The sequence below is a fragment of the Arctopsyche grandis genome, unplaced genomic scaffold (genome assembly GCF_051622035.1).
Source record: "Arctopsyche grandis isolate Sample6627 unplaced genomic scaffold, ASM5162203v2 HiC_scaffold_46, whole genome shotgun sequence".
NCBI lineage: Eukaryota > Metazoa > Arthropoda > Insecta > Trichoptera > Hydropsychidae > Arctopsyche > Arctopsyche grandis.
The window spans coordinates 1822923-1842237 of NW_027518449.1; positions in this window are offsets into that span (position 1 = coordinate 1822923).

Genomic DNA, 19315 nt, shown 5'->3' on the forward strand with positions numbered 1-19315 from the left:
TTGGGTCAATTCAATATTCATTCCCTTACACAAGAAAGGATCTACAAAAAAATGCGAGAATTACAGGACCTTAGCCTTAATATCGCACTCTAGTAAAGTATTGCTGTATATAATTAAAGATCGTTTGAGCAGTTACCTTGGATGGCAAATACCGAACGAACAAGCAGGGTTTGTAAAAGGCAAAGGGACGAGGGAACAAATACTGAATATACGTCAACTCATTGAAAAATGTCGGGAGTTTCAAACTCCAGCCGTTCTTTGTTTTATAGACTATAAAAAAGCTTTTGACTTTGTGAACTGGGACTATCTGTGGAAAGTTCTACTGGACATGGGAGTCCCCATGCATCTTGTAAAGATAATACATAACTTGTATAATGATAACAATGCAGTAGTTCGAATCAATTCGCTAAACTCGACAAATTTTCGAGTACAACGTGGAGTAAGGCAAGGGTGTATATTATCTCCAGACCTATTTAATATATATGGAGAGTATATAATGCGTAGAGCACTGGATGGTTGGAAGGGTGGAGTGTCCATTGGTGGAAAAAAACTATCCAATCTTCGGTATGCGGATGACACAACGCTCATAGCTAATAATCATGAAGAAATGGCCGAACTGATCCGTCGTGTTGAGACAGAGAGTAATGTGCTTGGCCTCCAGATAAACCGCCCCAAAACAAAAATTATGATAATTGACCGTCACCAACAGCTGCAAAACAACAACTCAGCTTTAAACGGTATAGATGTGGTTGATAATTTTATCTATCTGGGGTCACTCATATCTAACAACGGCGGCAGCGAATTGGAAATACGGCGCCGGATTACATTAGCAAAATCGGCAATGTCACAACTAACGAAGATTTGGAAGAATAGAGCCATTACAACTGCTGTCAAAATCCGTCTCGTGAAGAGTCTCGTTTTTTCTGTCTGCCTTTATGGTGTCGAGACGTGGACCATGAAGGCGGCGGATAGACGGAGAATCGATGCCTTCGAGATGTGGTCCTGGAGACGGCTACTGCGCGTGCCTTGGACCGACAAACGCACGAATGTGTCTATTCTTGAAGAATTGAAAATCAAGGATAGATTGTCAACAATATGCCTGAAACGTATATTGCAGTTCTTCGGCCACATTGCACGAAGAGGTGAGGAGAGCCTGGAGCGGTTGGTTGTGGTTGGTAGCGTCGAAGGCAGAAGAGCCAGAGGCAGATCCCCCGCACGCTGGACTGACCAAGTATCTGCAGCGACGGGCGCTTCCACGGTAGCAAGTCTTCGCCTGGCCGAATTTAGAACTGAATGGAGGCAGCTGGTTGACCGCACATCATAGTCACGATCCTCAGTGATGAGGGAACCGACAGCAATATGTATGTGTGTGTGTTTGTGTATAGGTTAGGTTAGGTTAGGTTAGGTTAGGTTAGGTTAGGTTAGGTTAGGTTAGGTTAGGTTAGGTTCGGTTAGGTTAGGTTAGGTTAGGTTAGGTTAGGTTAGGTTAGGTAAGGTTAGGTTAGGTTAGGTTAGGTTAGGTACGTATGTATGTTTGTATGTATGCATGCATGTATGTATGTATGTATGCATGTGTGTATTATGTATGTGTGTATGTATGTATGTATGCATGCATGTATGTATGTGTGTGTGTGTGTTTGTGTATGTGTGTATTATGTATGTGTGTATTCGTGTGTTTGTATGTTTGCATGTGTGTCTGTGTGTATTATGTATGTGTGTATGTGTGTGTGTATGTATGCATGTGTGTATTTGTGTGTTTGTATGTATGCATGCATGTATGTATTTATGTATGTATGCATGCATGTATGTATGTGTGTGTGTTTGTGTATAGGTTAGGTTAGGTTAGGTTAGGTTAGGTTAGGTTAGGTTAGGTTAGGTTAGGTTTGGTTAGGTTAGGTTCGGTTAGGTTAGGTTAGGTTAGGTAAGGTTAGGTTAGGTAAGGTTAGGTTAGGTTAGGTTAGGTTAGGTACGTATGTATGTTTGTATGTATGCATGCATGTATGTATGTATGTATGCATGTGTGTATTATGTATGTGTGTATGTATGTATGTATGCATGCATGTATGTATGTGTGTGTGTGTGTTTGTGTATGTGTGTATTATGTATGTGTGTATTCGTGTGTTTGTATGTTTGCACGTGTGTATGTGTGTATTATGTATGTGTGTATGTGTGTGTGTGTATGCATGTATGTATGTGTGTACGTATGTATGTTTGTATGTATGCATGCATGTTTGCATGCATGTATGTATGTATGTATGTGTGTGTGTTTGTGTATGTGTGTATTTGTGTGGGTGTGTGTGTGTGTATGTGTGTATTATGTATGTGCGTTTGTGTGTGTTTGTATGTTTGCATGTGTGTATTTGTGTGTGTTTGTATGTACGTATGTATGTTTGTATGTATGCATGCATGTATGTATGTATGTATGTGTGTGTGTTTGTGTATGTGTGTATTTGTGTGGGTGTGTGTGTGTGTATGTGTGTATTATGTATGTGTGTTTGTGTGTGTTTGTATGTTTGCATGTGTGTTTTTGTGTGTGTGTTTGTATGTATGCATGCATGTATGTATGTATGTATGTATGCATGCATGTATGTATGTGTGTAATACATGCATGCATACATAATTAATACATAATAAATGTGTGTAATACATGCATGCATACATACATAATTAATAAGCTCAGAGCAGAGCTCCATGCAACCGCTCAGGTCCCCAAGTTGCAAATAGGGGAACGACTCTTGCAGTCAACTGCCATGGCGACATGGTGGTCCTGGACAAGGAGCGCTGAGATAAGAGTGGTGATGAGTGAATCCGTGGTAAGTTTCACTCTATAAAATGTCACACAACACTATGACGGTCTCAGGTCAGCGGCGAGTAAGTGCCGCCGCTTAACAAAAGCACAACCCGGTTTTCGAAGGTACCGTATCATCTTTGACAGAGAAGGAAACTCTATAATAAATCCCTGGTAGTGGGCAGCAGCTCTGCCAGTATAAGATGTCAAAACATTTACTGCGCTGTAGAAGGAAGTGGGAATCCACTGCAGTATTCTCCCAAGATAACTATGATGTACAAAAATAAAAGTGTGAAGAAGTCTGACTCTCCGGCTGACACCCGGCGCCTTCGAGGTTCCAGGTCTCACGGTGTGAAATTGGCTACTGGCCACATGCATGTGACTCACCAGGCATCATGTGGAAAATATGCGACTGGAGAAACTTTACGGAACAAATCCAAAATAGGTACTTGGAACGTTAGAGGACTCCTGAATCCTGGGAAAACACTGGTTGTTGAGAAAGAGATGTACAGTCATGGGCTAGATATACTCGGAATCTCGGAAACGCACTGGAAGAACAACGGCCATTATAAAACTTCAAATGGAAATACGATATATTTTTCTGGTAACCAAGATTCGTCACATAGCGGTGTCGCGGTGATCTTAGCATCTAAATTAACCAGTGCACTAATTGGCTACAACCCCATAAGTGACAGACTTATACACTTAAAACTCAACACGCATCCATATAAACTAAACATCCTTCAAATATATGCTCCTACTGCAGATGCCGAAGATATTAAAATAAATGCGTTCTATGCTTCACTACTCGATACATTGTCAAATATCTCAAACAAAGAAATGACCATCATTCTTGGTGATTTTAATGCCAAAGTCGGTAATAATAGCAACATTGATAACATAGTAGGTAAATATGGATTGGGTATTCAAATGAGAGAGGAGAGAAACTTATAAGTTTCTGCATTGAAAATAAAATGTCCATTATGAATACTTGGTTTCAACATCATCCTAGGCGATTGTACACTTGGATATCTCCTGGGGATCGTCACCGCAACCAAATCGATTATGTATTAATAAATTCTAGATGGAAATCATCGATACATAACGTCAAAACATATCCAGGTGCAGATTGCGGATCGGACCATAACTTACTTGTTGCTAAATTTCGACTGAAATTGAAAATGATTAAAAGACATCAAAATAAAGCAATTAAACTCACCAATGATGATGTAATTAATTTTGGCAATGTAATCAGAGAAAAAGATGCAGAATTCCAAATAAATCCTAATGTAGATGTAGAAGAGTCTTGGAAAATTTTTAAAGATCTCATAATTCGGTATGCCAGAAAACATCAAACACCGCAAAATGAACATCGTAAGTCTTTTATCTCTGATTCAACTTGGGTTAAGATAAAAGAACGTAAAAGACTTAAACAAACTGGCATAACATCGACAGAATATCTTGAAAGGTATGCAATATTACATAAAGATATTCAAAGGAGTTGTAGGCGGGATAAAGCTAAATATATAAATGACATATGTGAGGAGATAGAAAAACACGCATTAAAGAATCAGGCAAGGGATATTTTTCACAAAGTAAAAATCGTCACTCAAAAATTTTCACCCAAAACTTGGACAATAGATGATCAATTTGGAAACACGCTTACAGATATTGATGTGATACTCAACCGATGGAAAGAATACTGTTCGGAATTGTACAGTGGTAGTTCGTCGACCTCAATTGTTTCCCTAATTGATGATGTCAGGGAGCCTGACATCTTGACATCTGAAGTTGTAAATGCCATAAAGAAACTGAAATGTAAAAAGTCTCCTGGCAGCGATGGTATACAAGCTGAACTTCTGAAAGAGCTTGGTGAAACTGCGATAAAGGCGCTATGTAATATGTGCAACAAGATCTGGGTAAACGGAGTATGGCCGAAAGATTGGGTCAATTCAATATTCATTCCCTTACACAAGAAAGGATCTACAAAAAAATGCGAGAATTACAGGACCTTAGCCTTAATATCGCACTCTAGTAAAGTATTGCTGTATATAATTAAAGATCGTTTGAGCAGTTACCTTGGATGGCAAATACCGAACGAACAAGCAGGGTTTGTAAAAGGCAAAGGGACGAGGGAACAAATACTGAATATACGTCAACTCATTGAAAAATGTCGGGAGTTTCAAACTCCAGCCGTTCTTTGTTTTATAGACTATAAAAAAGCTTTTGACTTTGTGAACTGGGACTATCTGTGGAAAGTTCTACTGGACATGGGAGTCCCCATGCATCTTGTAAAGATAATACATAACTTGTATAATGATAACAATGCAGTAGTTCGAATCAATTCGCTAAACTCGACAAATTTTCGAGTACAACGTGGAGTAAGGCAAGGGTGTATATTATCTCCAGACCTATTTAATATATATGGAGAGTATATAATGCGTAGAGCACTGGATGGTTGGAAGGGTGGAGTGTCCATTGGTGGAAAAAAACTATCCAATCTTCGGTATGCGGATGACACAACGCTCATAGCTAATAATCATGAAGAAATGGCCGAACTGATCCGTCGTGTTGAGACAGAGAGTAATGTGCTTGGCCTCCAGATAAACCGCCCCAAAACAAAAATTATGATAATTGACCGTCACCAACAGCTGCAAAACAACAACTCAGCTTTAAACGGTATAGATGTGGTTGATAATTTTATCTATCTGGGGTCACTCATATCTAACAACGGCGGCAGCGAATTGGAAATACGGCGCCGGATTACATTAGCAAAATCGGCAATGTCACAACTAACGAAGATTTGGAAGAATAGAGCCATTACAACTGCTGTCAAAATCCGTCTCGTGAAGAGTCTCGTTTTTTCTGTCTGCCTTTATGGTGTCGAGACGTGGACCATGAAGGCGGCGGATAGACGGAGAATCGATGCCTTCGAGATGTGGTCCTGGAGACGGCTACTGCGCGTGCCTTGGACCGACAAACGCACGAATGTGTCTATTCTTGAAGAATTGAAAATCAAGGATAGATTGTCAACAATATGCCTGAAACGTATATTGCAGTTCTTCGGCCACATTGCACGAAGAGGTGAGGAGAGCCTGGAGCGGTTGGTTGTGGTTGGTAGCGTCGAAGGCAGAAGAGCCAGAGGCAGATCCCCCGCACGCTGGACTGACCAAGTATCTGCAGCGACGGGCGCTTCCACGGTAGCAAGTCTTCGCCTGGCCGAATTTAGAACTGAATGGAGGCAGCTGGTTGACCGCACATCATAGTCACGATCCTCAGTGATGAGGGAACCGACAGCAATATGTATGTGTGTGTGTTTGTGTATAGGTTAGGTTAGGTTAGGTTAGGTTAGGTTAGGTTAGGTTAGGTTAGGTTAGGTTAGGTTAGGTTCGGTTAGGTTAGGTTAGGTTAGGTTAGGTTAGGTTAGGTTAGGTAAGGTTAGGTTAGGTTAGGTTAGGTTAGGTACGTATGTATGTTTGTATGTATGCATGCATGTATGTATGTATGTATGCATGTGTGTATTATGTATGTGTGTATGTATGTATGTATGCATGCATGTATGTATGTGTGTGTGTGTGTTTGTGTATGTGTGTATTATGTATGTGTGTATTCGTGTGTTTGTATGTTTGCATGTGTGTCTGTGTGTATTATGTATGTGTGTATGTGTGTGTGTATGTATGCATGTGTGTATTTGTGTGTTTGTATGTATGCATGCATGTATGTATTTATGTATGTATGCATGCATGTATGTATGTGTGTGTGTTTGTGTATAGGTTAGGTTAGGTTAGGTTAGGTTAGGTTAGGTTAGGTTAGGTTAGGTTAGGTTTGGTTAGGTTAGGTTCGGTTAGGTTAGGTTAGGTTAGGTAAGGTTAGGTTAGGTAAGGTTAGGTTAGGTTAGGTTAGGTTAGGTACGTATGTATGTTTGTATGTATGCATGCATGTATGTATGTATGTATGCATGTGTGTATTATGTATGTGTGTATGTATGTATGTATGCATGCATGTATGTATGTGTGTGTGTGTGTTTGTGTATGTGTGTATTATGTATGTGTGTATTCGTGTGTTTGTATGTTTGCACGTGTGTATGTGTGTATTATGTATGTGTGTATGTGTGTGTGTGTATGCATGTATGTATGTGTGTACGTATGTATGTTTGTATGTATGCATGCATGTTTGCATGCATGTATGTATGTATGTATGTGTGTGTGTTTGTGTATGTGTGTATTTGTGTGGGTGTGTGTGTGTGTATGTGTGTATTATGTATGTGCGTTTGTGTGTGTTTGTATGTTTGCATGTGTGTATTTGTGTGTGTTTGTATGTACGTATGTATGTTTGTATGTATGCATGCATGTATGTATGTATGTATGTGTGTGTGTTTGTGTATGTGTGTATTTGTGTGGGTGTGTGTGTGTGTATGTGTGTATTATGTATGTGTGTTTGTGTGTGTTTGTATGTTTGCATGTGTGTTTTTGTGTGTGTGTTTGTATGTATGCATGCATGTATGTATGTATGTATGTATGCATGCATGTATGTATGTGTGTAATACATGCATGCATACATAATTAATACATAATAAATGTGTGTAATACATGCATGCATACATACATAATTAATAAGCTCAGAGCAGAGCTCCATGCAACCGCTCAGGTCCCCAAGTTGCAAATAGGGGAACGACTCTTGCAGTCAACTGCCATGGCGACATGGTGGTCCTGGACAAGGAGCGCTGAGATAAGAGTGGTGATGAGTGAATCCGTGGTAAGTTTCACTCTATAAAATGTCACACAACACTATGACGGTCTCAGGTCAGCGGCGAGTAAGTGCCGCCGCTTAACAAAAGCACAACCCGGTTTTCGAAGGTACCGTATCATCTTTGACAGAGAAGGAAACTCTATAATAAATCCCTGGTAGTGGGCAGCAGCTCTGCCAGTATAAGATGTCAAAACATTTACTGCGCTGTAGAAGGAAGTGGGAATCCACTGCAGTATTCTCCCAAGATAACTATGATGTACAAAAATAAAAGTGTGAAGAAGTCTGACTCTCCGGCTGACACCCGGCGCCTTCGAGGTTCCAGGTCTCACGGTGTGAAATTGGCTACTGGCCACATGCATGTGACTCACCAGGCATCATGTGGAAAATATGCGACTGGAGAAACTTTACGGAACAAATCCAAAATAGGTACTTGGAACGTTAGAGGACTCCTGAATCCTGGGAAAACACTGGTTGTTGAGAAAGAGATGTACAGTCATGGGCTAGATATACTCGGAATCTCGGAAACGCACTGGAAGAACAACGGCCATTATAAAACTTCAAATGGAAATACGATATATTTTTCTGGTAACCAAGATTCGTCACATAGCGGTGTCGCGGTGATCTTAGCATCTAAATTAACCAGTGCACTAATTGGCTACAACCCCATAAGTGACAGACTTATACACTTAAAACTCAACACGCATCCATATAAACTAAACATCCTTCAAATATATGCTCCTACTGCAGATGCCGAAGATATTAAAATAAATGCGTTCTATGCTTCACTACTCGATACATTGTCAAATATCTCAAACAAAGAAATGACCATCATTCTTGGTGATTTTAATGCCAAAGTCGGTAATAATAGCAACATTGATAACATAGTAGGTAAATATGGATTGGGTATTCAAATGAGAGAGGAGAGAAACTTATAAGTTTCTGCATTGAAAATAAAATGTCCATTATGAATACTTGGTTTCAACATCATCCTAGGCGATTGTACACTTGGATATCTCCTGGGGATCGTCACCGCAACCAAATCGATTATGTATTAATAAATTCTAGATGGAAATCATCGATACATAACGTCAAAACATATCCAGGTGCAGATTGCGGATCGGACCATAACTTACTTGTTGCTAAATTTCGACTGAAATTGAAAATGATTAAAAGACATCAAAATAAAGCAATTAAACTCACCAATGATGATGTAATTAATTTTGGCAATGTAATCAGAGAAAAAGATGCAGAATTCCAAATAAATCCTAATGTAGATGTAGAAGAGTCTTGGAAAATTTTTAAAGATCTCATAATTCGGTATGCCAGAAAACATCAAACACCGCAAAATGAACATCGTAAGTCTTTTATCTCTGATTCAACTTGGGTTAAGATAAAAGAACGTAAAAGACTTAAACAAACTGGCATAACATCGACAGAATATCTTGAAAGGTATGCAATATTACATAAAGATATTCAAAGGAGTTGTAGGCGGGATAAAGCTAAATATATAAATGACATATGTGAGGAGATAGAAAAACACGCATTAAAGAATCAGGCAAGGGATATTTTTCACAAAGTAAAAATCGTCACTCAAAAATTTTCACCCAAAACTTGGACAATAGATGATCAATTTGGAAACACGCTTACAGATATTGATGTGATACTCAACCGATGGAAAGAATACTGTTCGGAATTGTACAGTGGTAGTTCGTCGACCTCAATTGTTTCCCTAATTGATGATGTCAGGGAGCCTGACATCTTGACATCTGAAGTTGTAAATGCCATAAAGAAACTGAAATGTAAAAAGTCTCCTGGCAGCGATGGTATACAAGCTGAACTTCTGAAAGAGCTTGGTGAAACTGCGATAAAGGCGCTATGTAATATGTGCAACAAGATCTGGGTAAACGGAGTATGGCCGAAAGATTGGGTCAATTCAATATTCATTCCCTTACACAAGAAAGGATCTACAAAAAAATGCGAGAATTACAGGACCTTAGCCTTAATATCGCACTCTAGTAAAGTATTGCTGTATATAATTAAAGATCGTTTGAGCAGTTACCTTGGATGGCAAATACCGAACGAACAAGCAGGGTTTGTAAAAGGCAAAGGGACGAGGGAACAAATACTGAATATACGTCAACTCATTGAAAAATGTCGGGAGTTTCAAACTCCAGCCGTTCTTTGTTTTATAGACTATAAAAAAGCTTTTGACTTTGTGAACTGGGACTATCTGTGGAAAGTTCTACTGGACATGGGAGTCCCCATGCATCTTGTAAAGATAATACATAACTTGTATAATGATAACAATGCAGTAGTTCGAATCAATTCGCTAAACTCGACAAATTTTCGAGTACAACGTGGAGTAAGGCAAGGGTGTATATTATCTCCAGACCTATTTAATATATATGGAGAGTATATAATGCGTAGAGCACTGGATGGTTGGAAGGGTGGAGTGTCCATTGGTGGAAAAAAACTATCCAATCTTCGGTATGCGGATGACACAACGCTCATAGCTAATAATCATGAAGAAATGGCCGAACTGATCCGTCGTGTTGAGACAGAGAGTAATGTGCTTGGCCTCCAGATAAACCGCCCCAAAACAAAAATTATGATAATTGACCGTCACCAACAGCTGCAAAACAACAACTCAGCTTTAAACGGTATAGATGTGGTTGATAATTTTATCTATCTGGGGTCACTCATATCTAACAACGGCGGCAGCGAATTGGAAATACGGCGCCGGATTACATTAGCAAAATCGGCAATGTCACAACTAACGAAGATTTGGAAGAATAGAGCCATTACAACTGCTGTCAAAATCCGTCTCGTGAAGAGTCTCGTTTTTTCTGTCTGCCTTTATGGTGTCGAGACGTGGACCATGAAGGCGGCGGATAGACGGAGAATCGATGCCTTCGAGATGTGGTCCTGGAGACGGCTACTGCGCGTGCCTTGGACCGACAAACGCACGAATGTGTCTATTCTTGAAGAATTGAAAATCAAGGATAGATTGTCAACAATATGCCTGAAACGTATATTGCAGTTCTTCGGCCACATTGCACGAAGAGGTGAGGAGAGCCTGGAGCGGTTGGTTGTGGTTGGTAGCGTCGAAGGCAGAAGAGCCAGAGGCAGATCCCCCGCACGCTGGACTGACCAAGTATCTGCAGCGACGGGCGCTTCCACGGTAGCAAGTCTTCGCCTGGCCGAATTTAGAACTGAATGGAGGCAGCTGGTTGACCGCACATCATAGTCACGATCCTCAGTGATGAGGGAACCGACAGCAATATGTATGTGTGTGTGTTTGTGTATAGGTTAGGTTAGGTTAGGTTAGGTTAGGTTAGGTTAGGTTAGGTTAGGTTAGGTTAGGTTCGGTTAGGTTAGGTTAGGTTAGGTTAGGTTAGGTTAGGTAAGGTTAGGTTAGGTTAGGTTAGGTTAGGTACGTATGTATGTTTGTATGTATGCATGCATGTATGTATGTATGTATGCATGTGTGTATTATGTATGTGTGTATGTATGTATGTATGCATGCATGTATGTATGTGTGTGTGTGTTTGTGTATGTGTGTATTATGTATGTGTGTATTCGTGTGTTTGTATGTTTGCACGTGTGTATGTGTGTATTATGTATGTGTGTATGTGTGTGTGTGTATGCATGTATGTATGTGAGTACGTATGTATGTTTGTATGTATGCATGCATGTTTGCATGCATGTATGTATGTATGTATGTGTGTGTGTTTGTGTATGTGTGTATTTGTGTGGGTGTGTGTGTGTGTATGTGTGTAATATGTATGTGTGTTTGTGTGTGTTTGTATGTTTGCATGTGTGTATTTGTGTGTGTGTATGTATGTACGTATGTATGTTTGTATGTATGCATGCATGTATGTATGTATGTATGTGTGTGTTTGTGTATGTGTGTATTTGTGTGGGTGTGTGTGTGTGTATGTGTGTATTATGTATGTGTGTTTGTGTGTGTTTGTATGTTTGCATGTGTGTATTTGTGTGTGTGTATGTATGTACGTATGTATGTTTGTATGTATGCATGCATGTATGTATGTATGTATGTATGTGTTTGTGTATGTGTGTATTATGTATGTGTATGTATGCATGTGTGTATGCATGCATGTATGTATGTATGTATGTATGTGTGTGTGTGTATGCATGTATGTATGTATAGTTGTATGTATGCATGCATTTACGTATGTGTGTGTGTGTTTGTGTATGTGTGTATTATGTATGTGTGTATTCGTGTGTTTGTATGTTTGCATGTGTGTCTGTGTGTATTATGTATGTGTGTATGTGTGTGTGTATGTATGCATGTGTGTATTTGTGTGTTTGTATGTATGCATGCATGTATGTATTTATGTATGTATGCATGCATGTATGTATGTGTGTGTGTTTGTGTATAGGTTAGGTTAGGTTAGGTTAGGTTAGGTTAGGTTAGGTTAGGTTAGGTTAGGTTAGGTTAGGTTAGGTTAGGTTAGGTTAGGTTTGGTTAGGTTAGGTTCGGTTAGGTTAGGTTAGGTTAGGTTAGGTTAGGTTAGGTAAGGTTAGGTTAGGTTAGGTTAGGTTAGGTACGTATGTATGTTTGTATGTATGCATGCATGTATGTATGTATGTATGCATGTGTGTATTATGTATGTGTGTATGTATGTATGTATGCATGCATGTATGTATGTGTGTGTGTGTGTTTGTGTATGTGTGTATTATGTATGTGTGTATTCGTGTGTTTGTATGTTTGCACGTGTGTATGTGTGTATGTGTGTGTGTGTATGCATGTATGTATGTGAGTACGTATGTATGTTTGTATGTATGCATGCATGTTTGCATGCATGTATGTATGTATGTATGTGTGTGTGTTTGTGTATGTGTGTATTTGTGTGGGTGTGTGTGTGTGTATGTGTGTATTAAGTATGTGTGTTTGTGTGTGTTTGTATGTTTGCATGTGTGTATTTGTGTGTGTGTATGTATGTTCGTATGTATGTTTGTATGTATGCATGCATGTATGTATGCATGTATGTATGTATGTGTGTATTCTTGTGTTTGTATGTTTGCATGCTAGTATGTGTGTATTATGTATGTGTGTATGTGTGTTTGTGTGTATGTGTATGCATGTATGTATGTATGTATGTATGTACGTATGTATGTATGTTTGTATGCATGCATGTATGTATGTGTGTGTGTTTGTGTATGTGTGTATTATGTATGTGTGTATTCGTGTGTTTGTATGTTTGCATGTGTGTATGTGTGTATTATGTATGTGTGTATGTGTGTGTGTGTATGCATGTATGTATGTATGTATGTATGTATGTATCTGTGTGTGTTTGTGTATGTGTGTATTATGTATGTGTGTATTTGTGTGTGTGTATGTATGCACGTGTGTATGCATGCATGTACGTATGTATGTATGTATGTGTGTGTGTTCGTGTATGTGTGTATTATGTATGTGTGTATGTATGTATGTATGCATGCATGTATGTTTGTATGTATGTGTGTGTGTGTATGCATGTATGTATGTATGTTTGTATGTATGCATGCATTTACGTATGTGTGTGTGTTTGTGTATGTGTGTATTATGTATGTGTGTATTCTTGTGTTTGTATGTTTGCATGTGTGTATGTGTGTATGTGTGTGTGTTTATGCATGTATGTATGTATGTACGTATGTATGTGTGTATTCTTGTGTTTGTATGTTTGCATGCGTGTATGTGTGTATTATGTATGTGTGTATGTGTGTATTATGTATGTGTGTTTGTGTGTGTTTGTATGTTTGCATGTGTGTATTTGTGTGTGTGTATGTATGTACGTATGTATGTTTGTATGTATGCATGCATGTATGTATGCATGTATGTATGTATGTATGTGTGTATTCTTGTGTTTGTATGTTTGCATGCGTGTATGTGTGTATTATGTATGTGTGTATGTGTGTTTGTGTGTATGTGTATGCATGTATGTATGTATGTATGTATGTACGTATGTATGTATGTTTGTATGCATGCATGTATGTATGTGTGTGTGTTTGTGTATGTGTGTATTATGTATGTGTGTATTCGTGTGTTTGTATGTTTGCATGTGTGTATGTGTGTATTATGTATGTGTGTATGTGTGTGTGTGTATGCATGTATGTATGTATGTATGTATGTATGTATCTGTGTGTGTTTGTGTATGTGTGTATTATGTATGTGTGTATTTGTGTGTGTGTATGTATGCACGTGTGTATGCATGCATGTATGTATGTATGTATGTATGTGTGTGTGTTCGTGTATGTGTGTATTATGTATGTGTGTATTTGTGTGTGTGTATGTATGCATTTGTATATGTGTGTATTATGTATGTGTGTATGTGTGTATGTGTATGCATGTATGTATGTATGTACGTATGTATGTATGTTTGTATGCATGTATGTATGTATGTGTGTGTGTTTGTGTATGTGTGTATTATGTATGTGTGTATTCGTGTGTTTGTATGTTTGCATGTGTGTATGTGTGTATTATGTATGTGTGTGTGTATGTATGCATGTGTGTATTTGTGTGTTTGTATGTATGCATGCATGTATGTATGTATGTATGTATGCATGCATGTATGTATGTGTGTGTGTTTGTGTATAGGTTAGGTTAGGTTAGGTTAGGTTAGGTTAGGTTAGGTTAGGTTAGTTTAGGTTCGGTTAGGTTAGGTTAGGTTAGGTTAGGTTAGGTTAGGTAAGGTTAGGTTAGGTTAGGTTAGGTTAGGTACGTATGTATGTTTGTATGTATGCATGCATGTATGTATGTATGTATGCATGTGTGTATTATGTATGTGTGTATGTATGTATGTATGCATGCATGTATGTATGTGTGTGTGTGTGTTTGTGTATGTGTGTATTATGTATGTGTGTATTCGTGTGTTTGTATGTTTGCACCTGTGTATGTGTGTATTATGTATGTGTGTATGTGTGTGTGTGTATGCATGTATGTATGTGTGTACGTATGTATGTTTGTATGTATGCATGCATGTTTGCATGCATGTATGTATGTATGTATGTGTGTGTGTTTGTGTATGTGTGTATTTGTGTGGGTGTGTGTGTGTGTATGTGTGTATTATGTATGTGTGTTTGTGTGTGTTTGTATGTTTGCATGTGTGTATTTGTGTGTGTGTATGTATGTACGTATGTATGTTTGTATGTATGCATGCATGTATGTATGTATGTATGTGTGTGTGTTTGTGTATGTGTGTATTTGTGTGGGTATGTGTGTGTGTATGTGTGTATTATGTATGTGTGTTTGTGTGTGTTTGTATGTTTGCATGTGTGTATTTGTGTGTGTGTATGTATGTACGTATGTATGTTTGTATGTATGCATGCATGTATGTATGTATGTATGTATGTGTTTGTGTATGTGTGTATTATGTATGTGTATGTATGCATGTGTGTATGCATGCATGTATGTATGTATGTATGTATGTGTGTGTGTGTATGCATGTATGTATGTATAGTTGTATGTATGCATGCATTTACGTATGTGTGTGTGTGTTTGTGTATGTGTGTATTATGTATGTGTGTATTCGTGTGTTTGTATGTTTGCATGTGTGTCTGTGTGTATTATGTATGTGTGTATGTGTGTGTGTATGTATGCATGTGTGTATTTGTGTGTTTGTATGTATGCATGCATGTATGTATTTATGTATGTATGCATGCATGTATGTATGTGTGTGTGTTTGTGTATAGGTTAGGTTAGGTTAGGTTAGGTTAGGTTAGGTTAGGTTAGGTTAGGTTAGGTTAGGTTAGGTTAGGTTAGGTTAGGTTTGGTTAGGTTAGGTTCGGTTAGGTTAGGTTAGGTTAGGTTAGGTTAGGTTAGGTTAGGTTAGGTAAGGTTAGGTTAGGTTAGGTTAGGTTAGGTACGTATGTATGTTTGTATGTATGCATGCATGTATGTATGTATGTATGCATGTGTGTATTATGTATGTGTGTATGTATGTATGTATGCATGCATGTATGTATGTGTGTGTGTGTGTATTATGTATGTGTGTATGTGTGTGTGTGTATGCATGTATGTATGTGAGTACGTATGTATGTTTGTATGTATGCATGCATGTTTGCATGCATGTATGTATGTATGTATGTGTGTGTGTTTGTGTATGTGTGTATTTGTGTGGGTGTGTGTGTGTGTATGTGTGTATTATGTATGTGTGTTTGTGTGTGTTTGTATGTTTGCATGTCTGTATTTGTGTGTGTGTATGTATGTACGTATGTATGTTTGTATGTATGCATGCATGTATGTATGTATGTATGTGTGTGTGTTTGTTTATGTGTGTATTTGTGTGGGTGTGTGTGTGTGTATGTGTGTATTATGTATGTGTGTTTGTGTGTGTTTGTATGTTTGCATGTGTGTATTTGTGTGTGTGTTTGTATGTATGCATGCATGTATGTATGTATGTATGTATGCATGCATGTATGTATGTGTGTGTGTTTGTGTATAGGTTAGGTTAGGTTAGGTAAGGTTAGGTTAGGTTAGGTTAGGTTAGGTTAGTTTAGGTTAGGTTAGGTTCGGTTCGGTTAGGTTAGGTTAGGTTAGGTTAGGTTAGGTTAGGTAAGGTTAGGTTAGGTTAGGTTAGGTTATGTACGTATGTATGTTTGTATGTATGCATGCATGTATGTATGTATGTATGCATGTGTGTATTATGTATGTGTGTATGTATGTATGTATGCATGCATGTATGTATGTGTGTGTGTGTTTGTGTATGTGTGTATTATGTATGTGTGTATTCGTGTGTTTGTATGTTTGCACGTGTGTATGTGTGTATGTGTGTGTGTGTATGCATGTATGTATGTGAGTACGTATGTATGTTTGTATGTATGCATGCATGTTTGCATGCATGTATGTATGTATGTATGTGTGTGTGTTTGTGTATGTGTGTATTTGTGTGGGTGTGTGTGTGTGTATGTGTGTATTATGTATGTGTGTTTGTGTGTGTTTGTATGTTTGCATGTGTGTATTTGTGTGTGTGTATGTATGTACGTATGTATGTTTGTATGTATGCATGCATGTATGTATGTATGTATGTGTGTGTTTGTGTATGTGTGTATTTGTGTGGGTGTGTTGGTGTGTATGTGTGTATTATGTATGTGTGTTTGTGTGTGTTTGTATATTTGCATGTGTGTATTTGTGTGTGTGTATGTATGTACGTATGTATGTTTGTATGTATGCATGCATGTATGTATGTATGTATGTATGTGTTTGTGTATGTGTGTATTATGTATGTGTATGTATGCATGTGTGTATACATGCATGTATGTATGTATGTATGTATGTGTGTGTGTATGCATGTATGTATGTATGTTTGTATGTATGCATGCATTTACGTATGTGTGTGTGTGTTTGTGTATGTGTGTATTATGTATGTGTGTATTCTAGGTTAGGTTAGGTTCGGTTAGGTTAGGTTAGGTTAGGTTAGGTTAGGTTAGGTAAGGTTAGGTTAGGTTAGGTTAGGTTAGGAACGTATGTATGTTTGTAAGTATGCATGCATGTATGTATGTATGTATGCATGTGTGTATTATGTATGTGTGTATGTATGTATGTATGCATGCATGTATGTATGTGTGTGTGTGTGTGTTTGTGTATGTGTGTATTATGTATGTGTGTATACGTGTGTTTGTATGTTTGCACGTGTGTATGTGTGTATTATGTATGTGTGTATGTGTGTGTGTGTATGCATGTATGTATGTGTGTACGTATGTATGTTTGTATGTATGCATGCATGTTTGCATGCATGTATGTATGTATGTATGTGTGTGTGTTTGTGTATGTGTGTATTTGTGTGGGTGTGTGTGTGTGTATGTGTGTATTATGTATGTGTGTTTGTATGTTTGCATGTGTGTATTTGTGTGTGTGTATGTTTGTACGTATGTATGTTTGTATGTATGCATGCATGTATGTATGTATGTATGTGTGTGTGTTTGTGTATGTGTGTATTTGTGTGGGTGTGTGTGTGTGTATGTGTGTATTATGTATGTGTGTTTGTGTGTGTTTGTATGTTTGCATGTGTGTATTTGTGTGTGTGTATGTATGTACGTATGTATGTTTGTATGTATGCATGCATGTATGTATGTATGTATGTATGTGTTTGTGTATGTGTGTATTATGTATGTGTATGTATGCATGTGTGTATGCATGCATGTATGTATGTATGTATGTATGTGTGTGTGTGTATGCATGTATGTATGTATAGTTGTATGTATGCATGCATTTACGTATGTGTGTGTGTGTTTGTGTATGTGTGTATTCTTGTGTTTGTATGTTTGCATGTGTGTATGTGTATATGTGTGTGTGTTTATGCATGTATGTATGTATGTACGTATGTATGTTTGTATGTATGCATGCATGTATGTATGCATGTGTGTATGTATGTGTGTATTCTTGTGTTTGTATGTTTGCATGCGTGTATGTGTGTATTATGTATGTGTGTATGTGTGTATGTGTGTATGTGTATGCATGTATGTATGTATGTATGTATGTACGTATGTATGTTTGTTTGTATGCATGAATGTCAGTATGTGTGTGTGTTTGTGTATGTGTGTATTATGTATGTGTGTATTCGTGTGTTTGTATGTTTGCATGTGTGTCTGTGTGTATTATGTATGTGTGTATGTATGCATGTGTGTATTTGTGTGTTTGTATGTATGCATGCATGTATGTATGTATGTATGTATGCATGCATGTATGTATGTGTGTGTGTTTGTGTATAGGTTAGGTTGGGTTAGGTTAGGTTAGGTTAGGTTAGGTTAGGTTAGGTTAGGTTAGGTTAGGTTAGGTTAGGTTCGGTTAGGTTAGGTTAGGTTAGTTTAGGTTAGGTAAGGTTAGGTTAGGTTAGGTTAGGTTAGGTACGTATGTATGTTTGTATGTATGCATGCATGTATGTATGTATGTATGCATGTGTGTATTATGTATGTGTGTATGTATGTATGTATGCATGCATGTATGTATGTGTGTGTGTGTTTGTGTATGTGTGTATTATGTATGTGTGTATTCGTGTGTTTGTATGTTTGCACGTGTGTATGTGTGTATTATGTATGTGTGTATGTGTGTGTGTGTATGCATGTATGTATGTGAGTACGTATGTATGTTTGTATGTATGCATGCATGTTTGCATGCATGTATGTATGTATGTATGTGTGTGTGTTTGTGTATGTGTGTATTTGTGTGGGTGTGTGTGTGTATGTGTGTATTATGTATGTGTGTTTGTGTGTGTTTGTATGTTTGCATGTGTGTATTTGTGTGTGTGTATGTATGTACGTATGTATGTTTGTATGTATGCATGCATGTATGTATGTATGTATGTGTGTGTGTTTGTGTATGTGTGTATTTGTGTGGGTGTGTGTGTGTGTATGTGTGTATTATGTATGTGTGTTTGTGTGTGTTTGTATGTTTGCATGTGTGTATTTGTGTGTGTGTATGTATGTACGTATGTATGTTTGTATGTATGCATGCATGTATGTATGTATGTATGTGTGTGTGTTTGTGTATGTGTGTATTTGTGTGGGTGTGTGTGTGTGTATGTGTGTATTATGTATGTGTGTTTGTGTGTGTTTGTATGTTTGCATGTGTGTATTTGTGTGTGTGTATGTATGTTCGTATGTATGTTTGTATGTATGCATGCATGTATGTATGCATGTATGTATGTATGTGTGTATTCTTGTGTTTGTATGTTTGCATGCTAGTATGTGTGTATTATGTATGTGTGTATGTGTGTTTGTGTGTATGTGTATGCATGTATGTATGTATGTATGTATGTACGTATGTATGTATGTTTG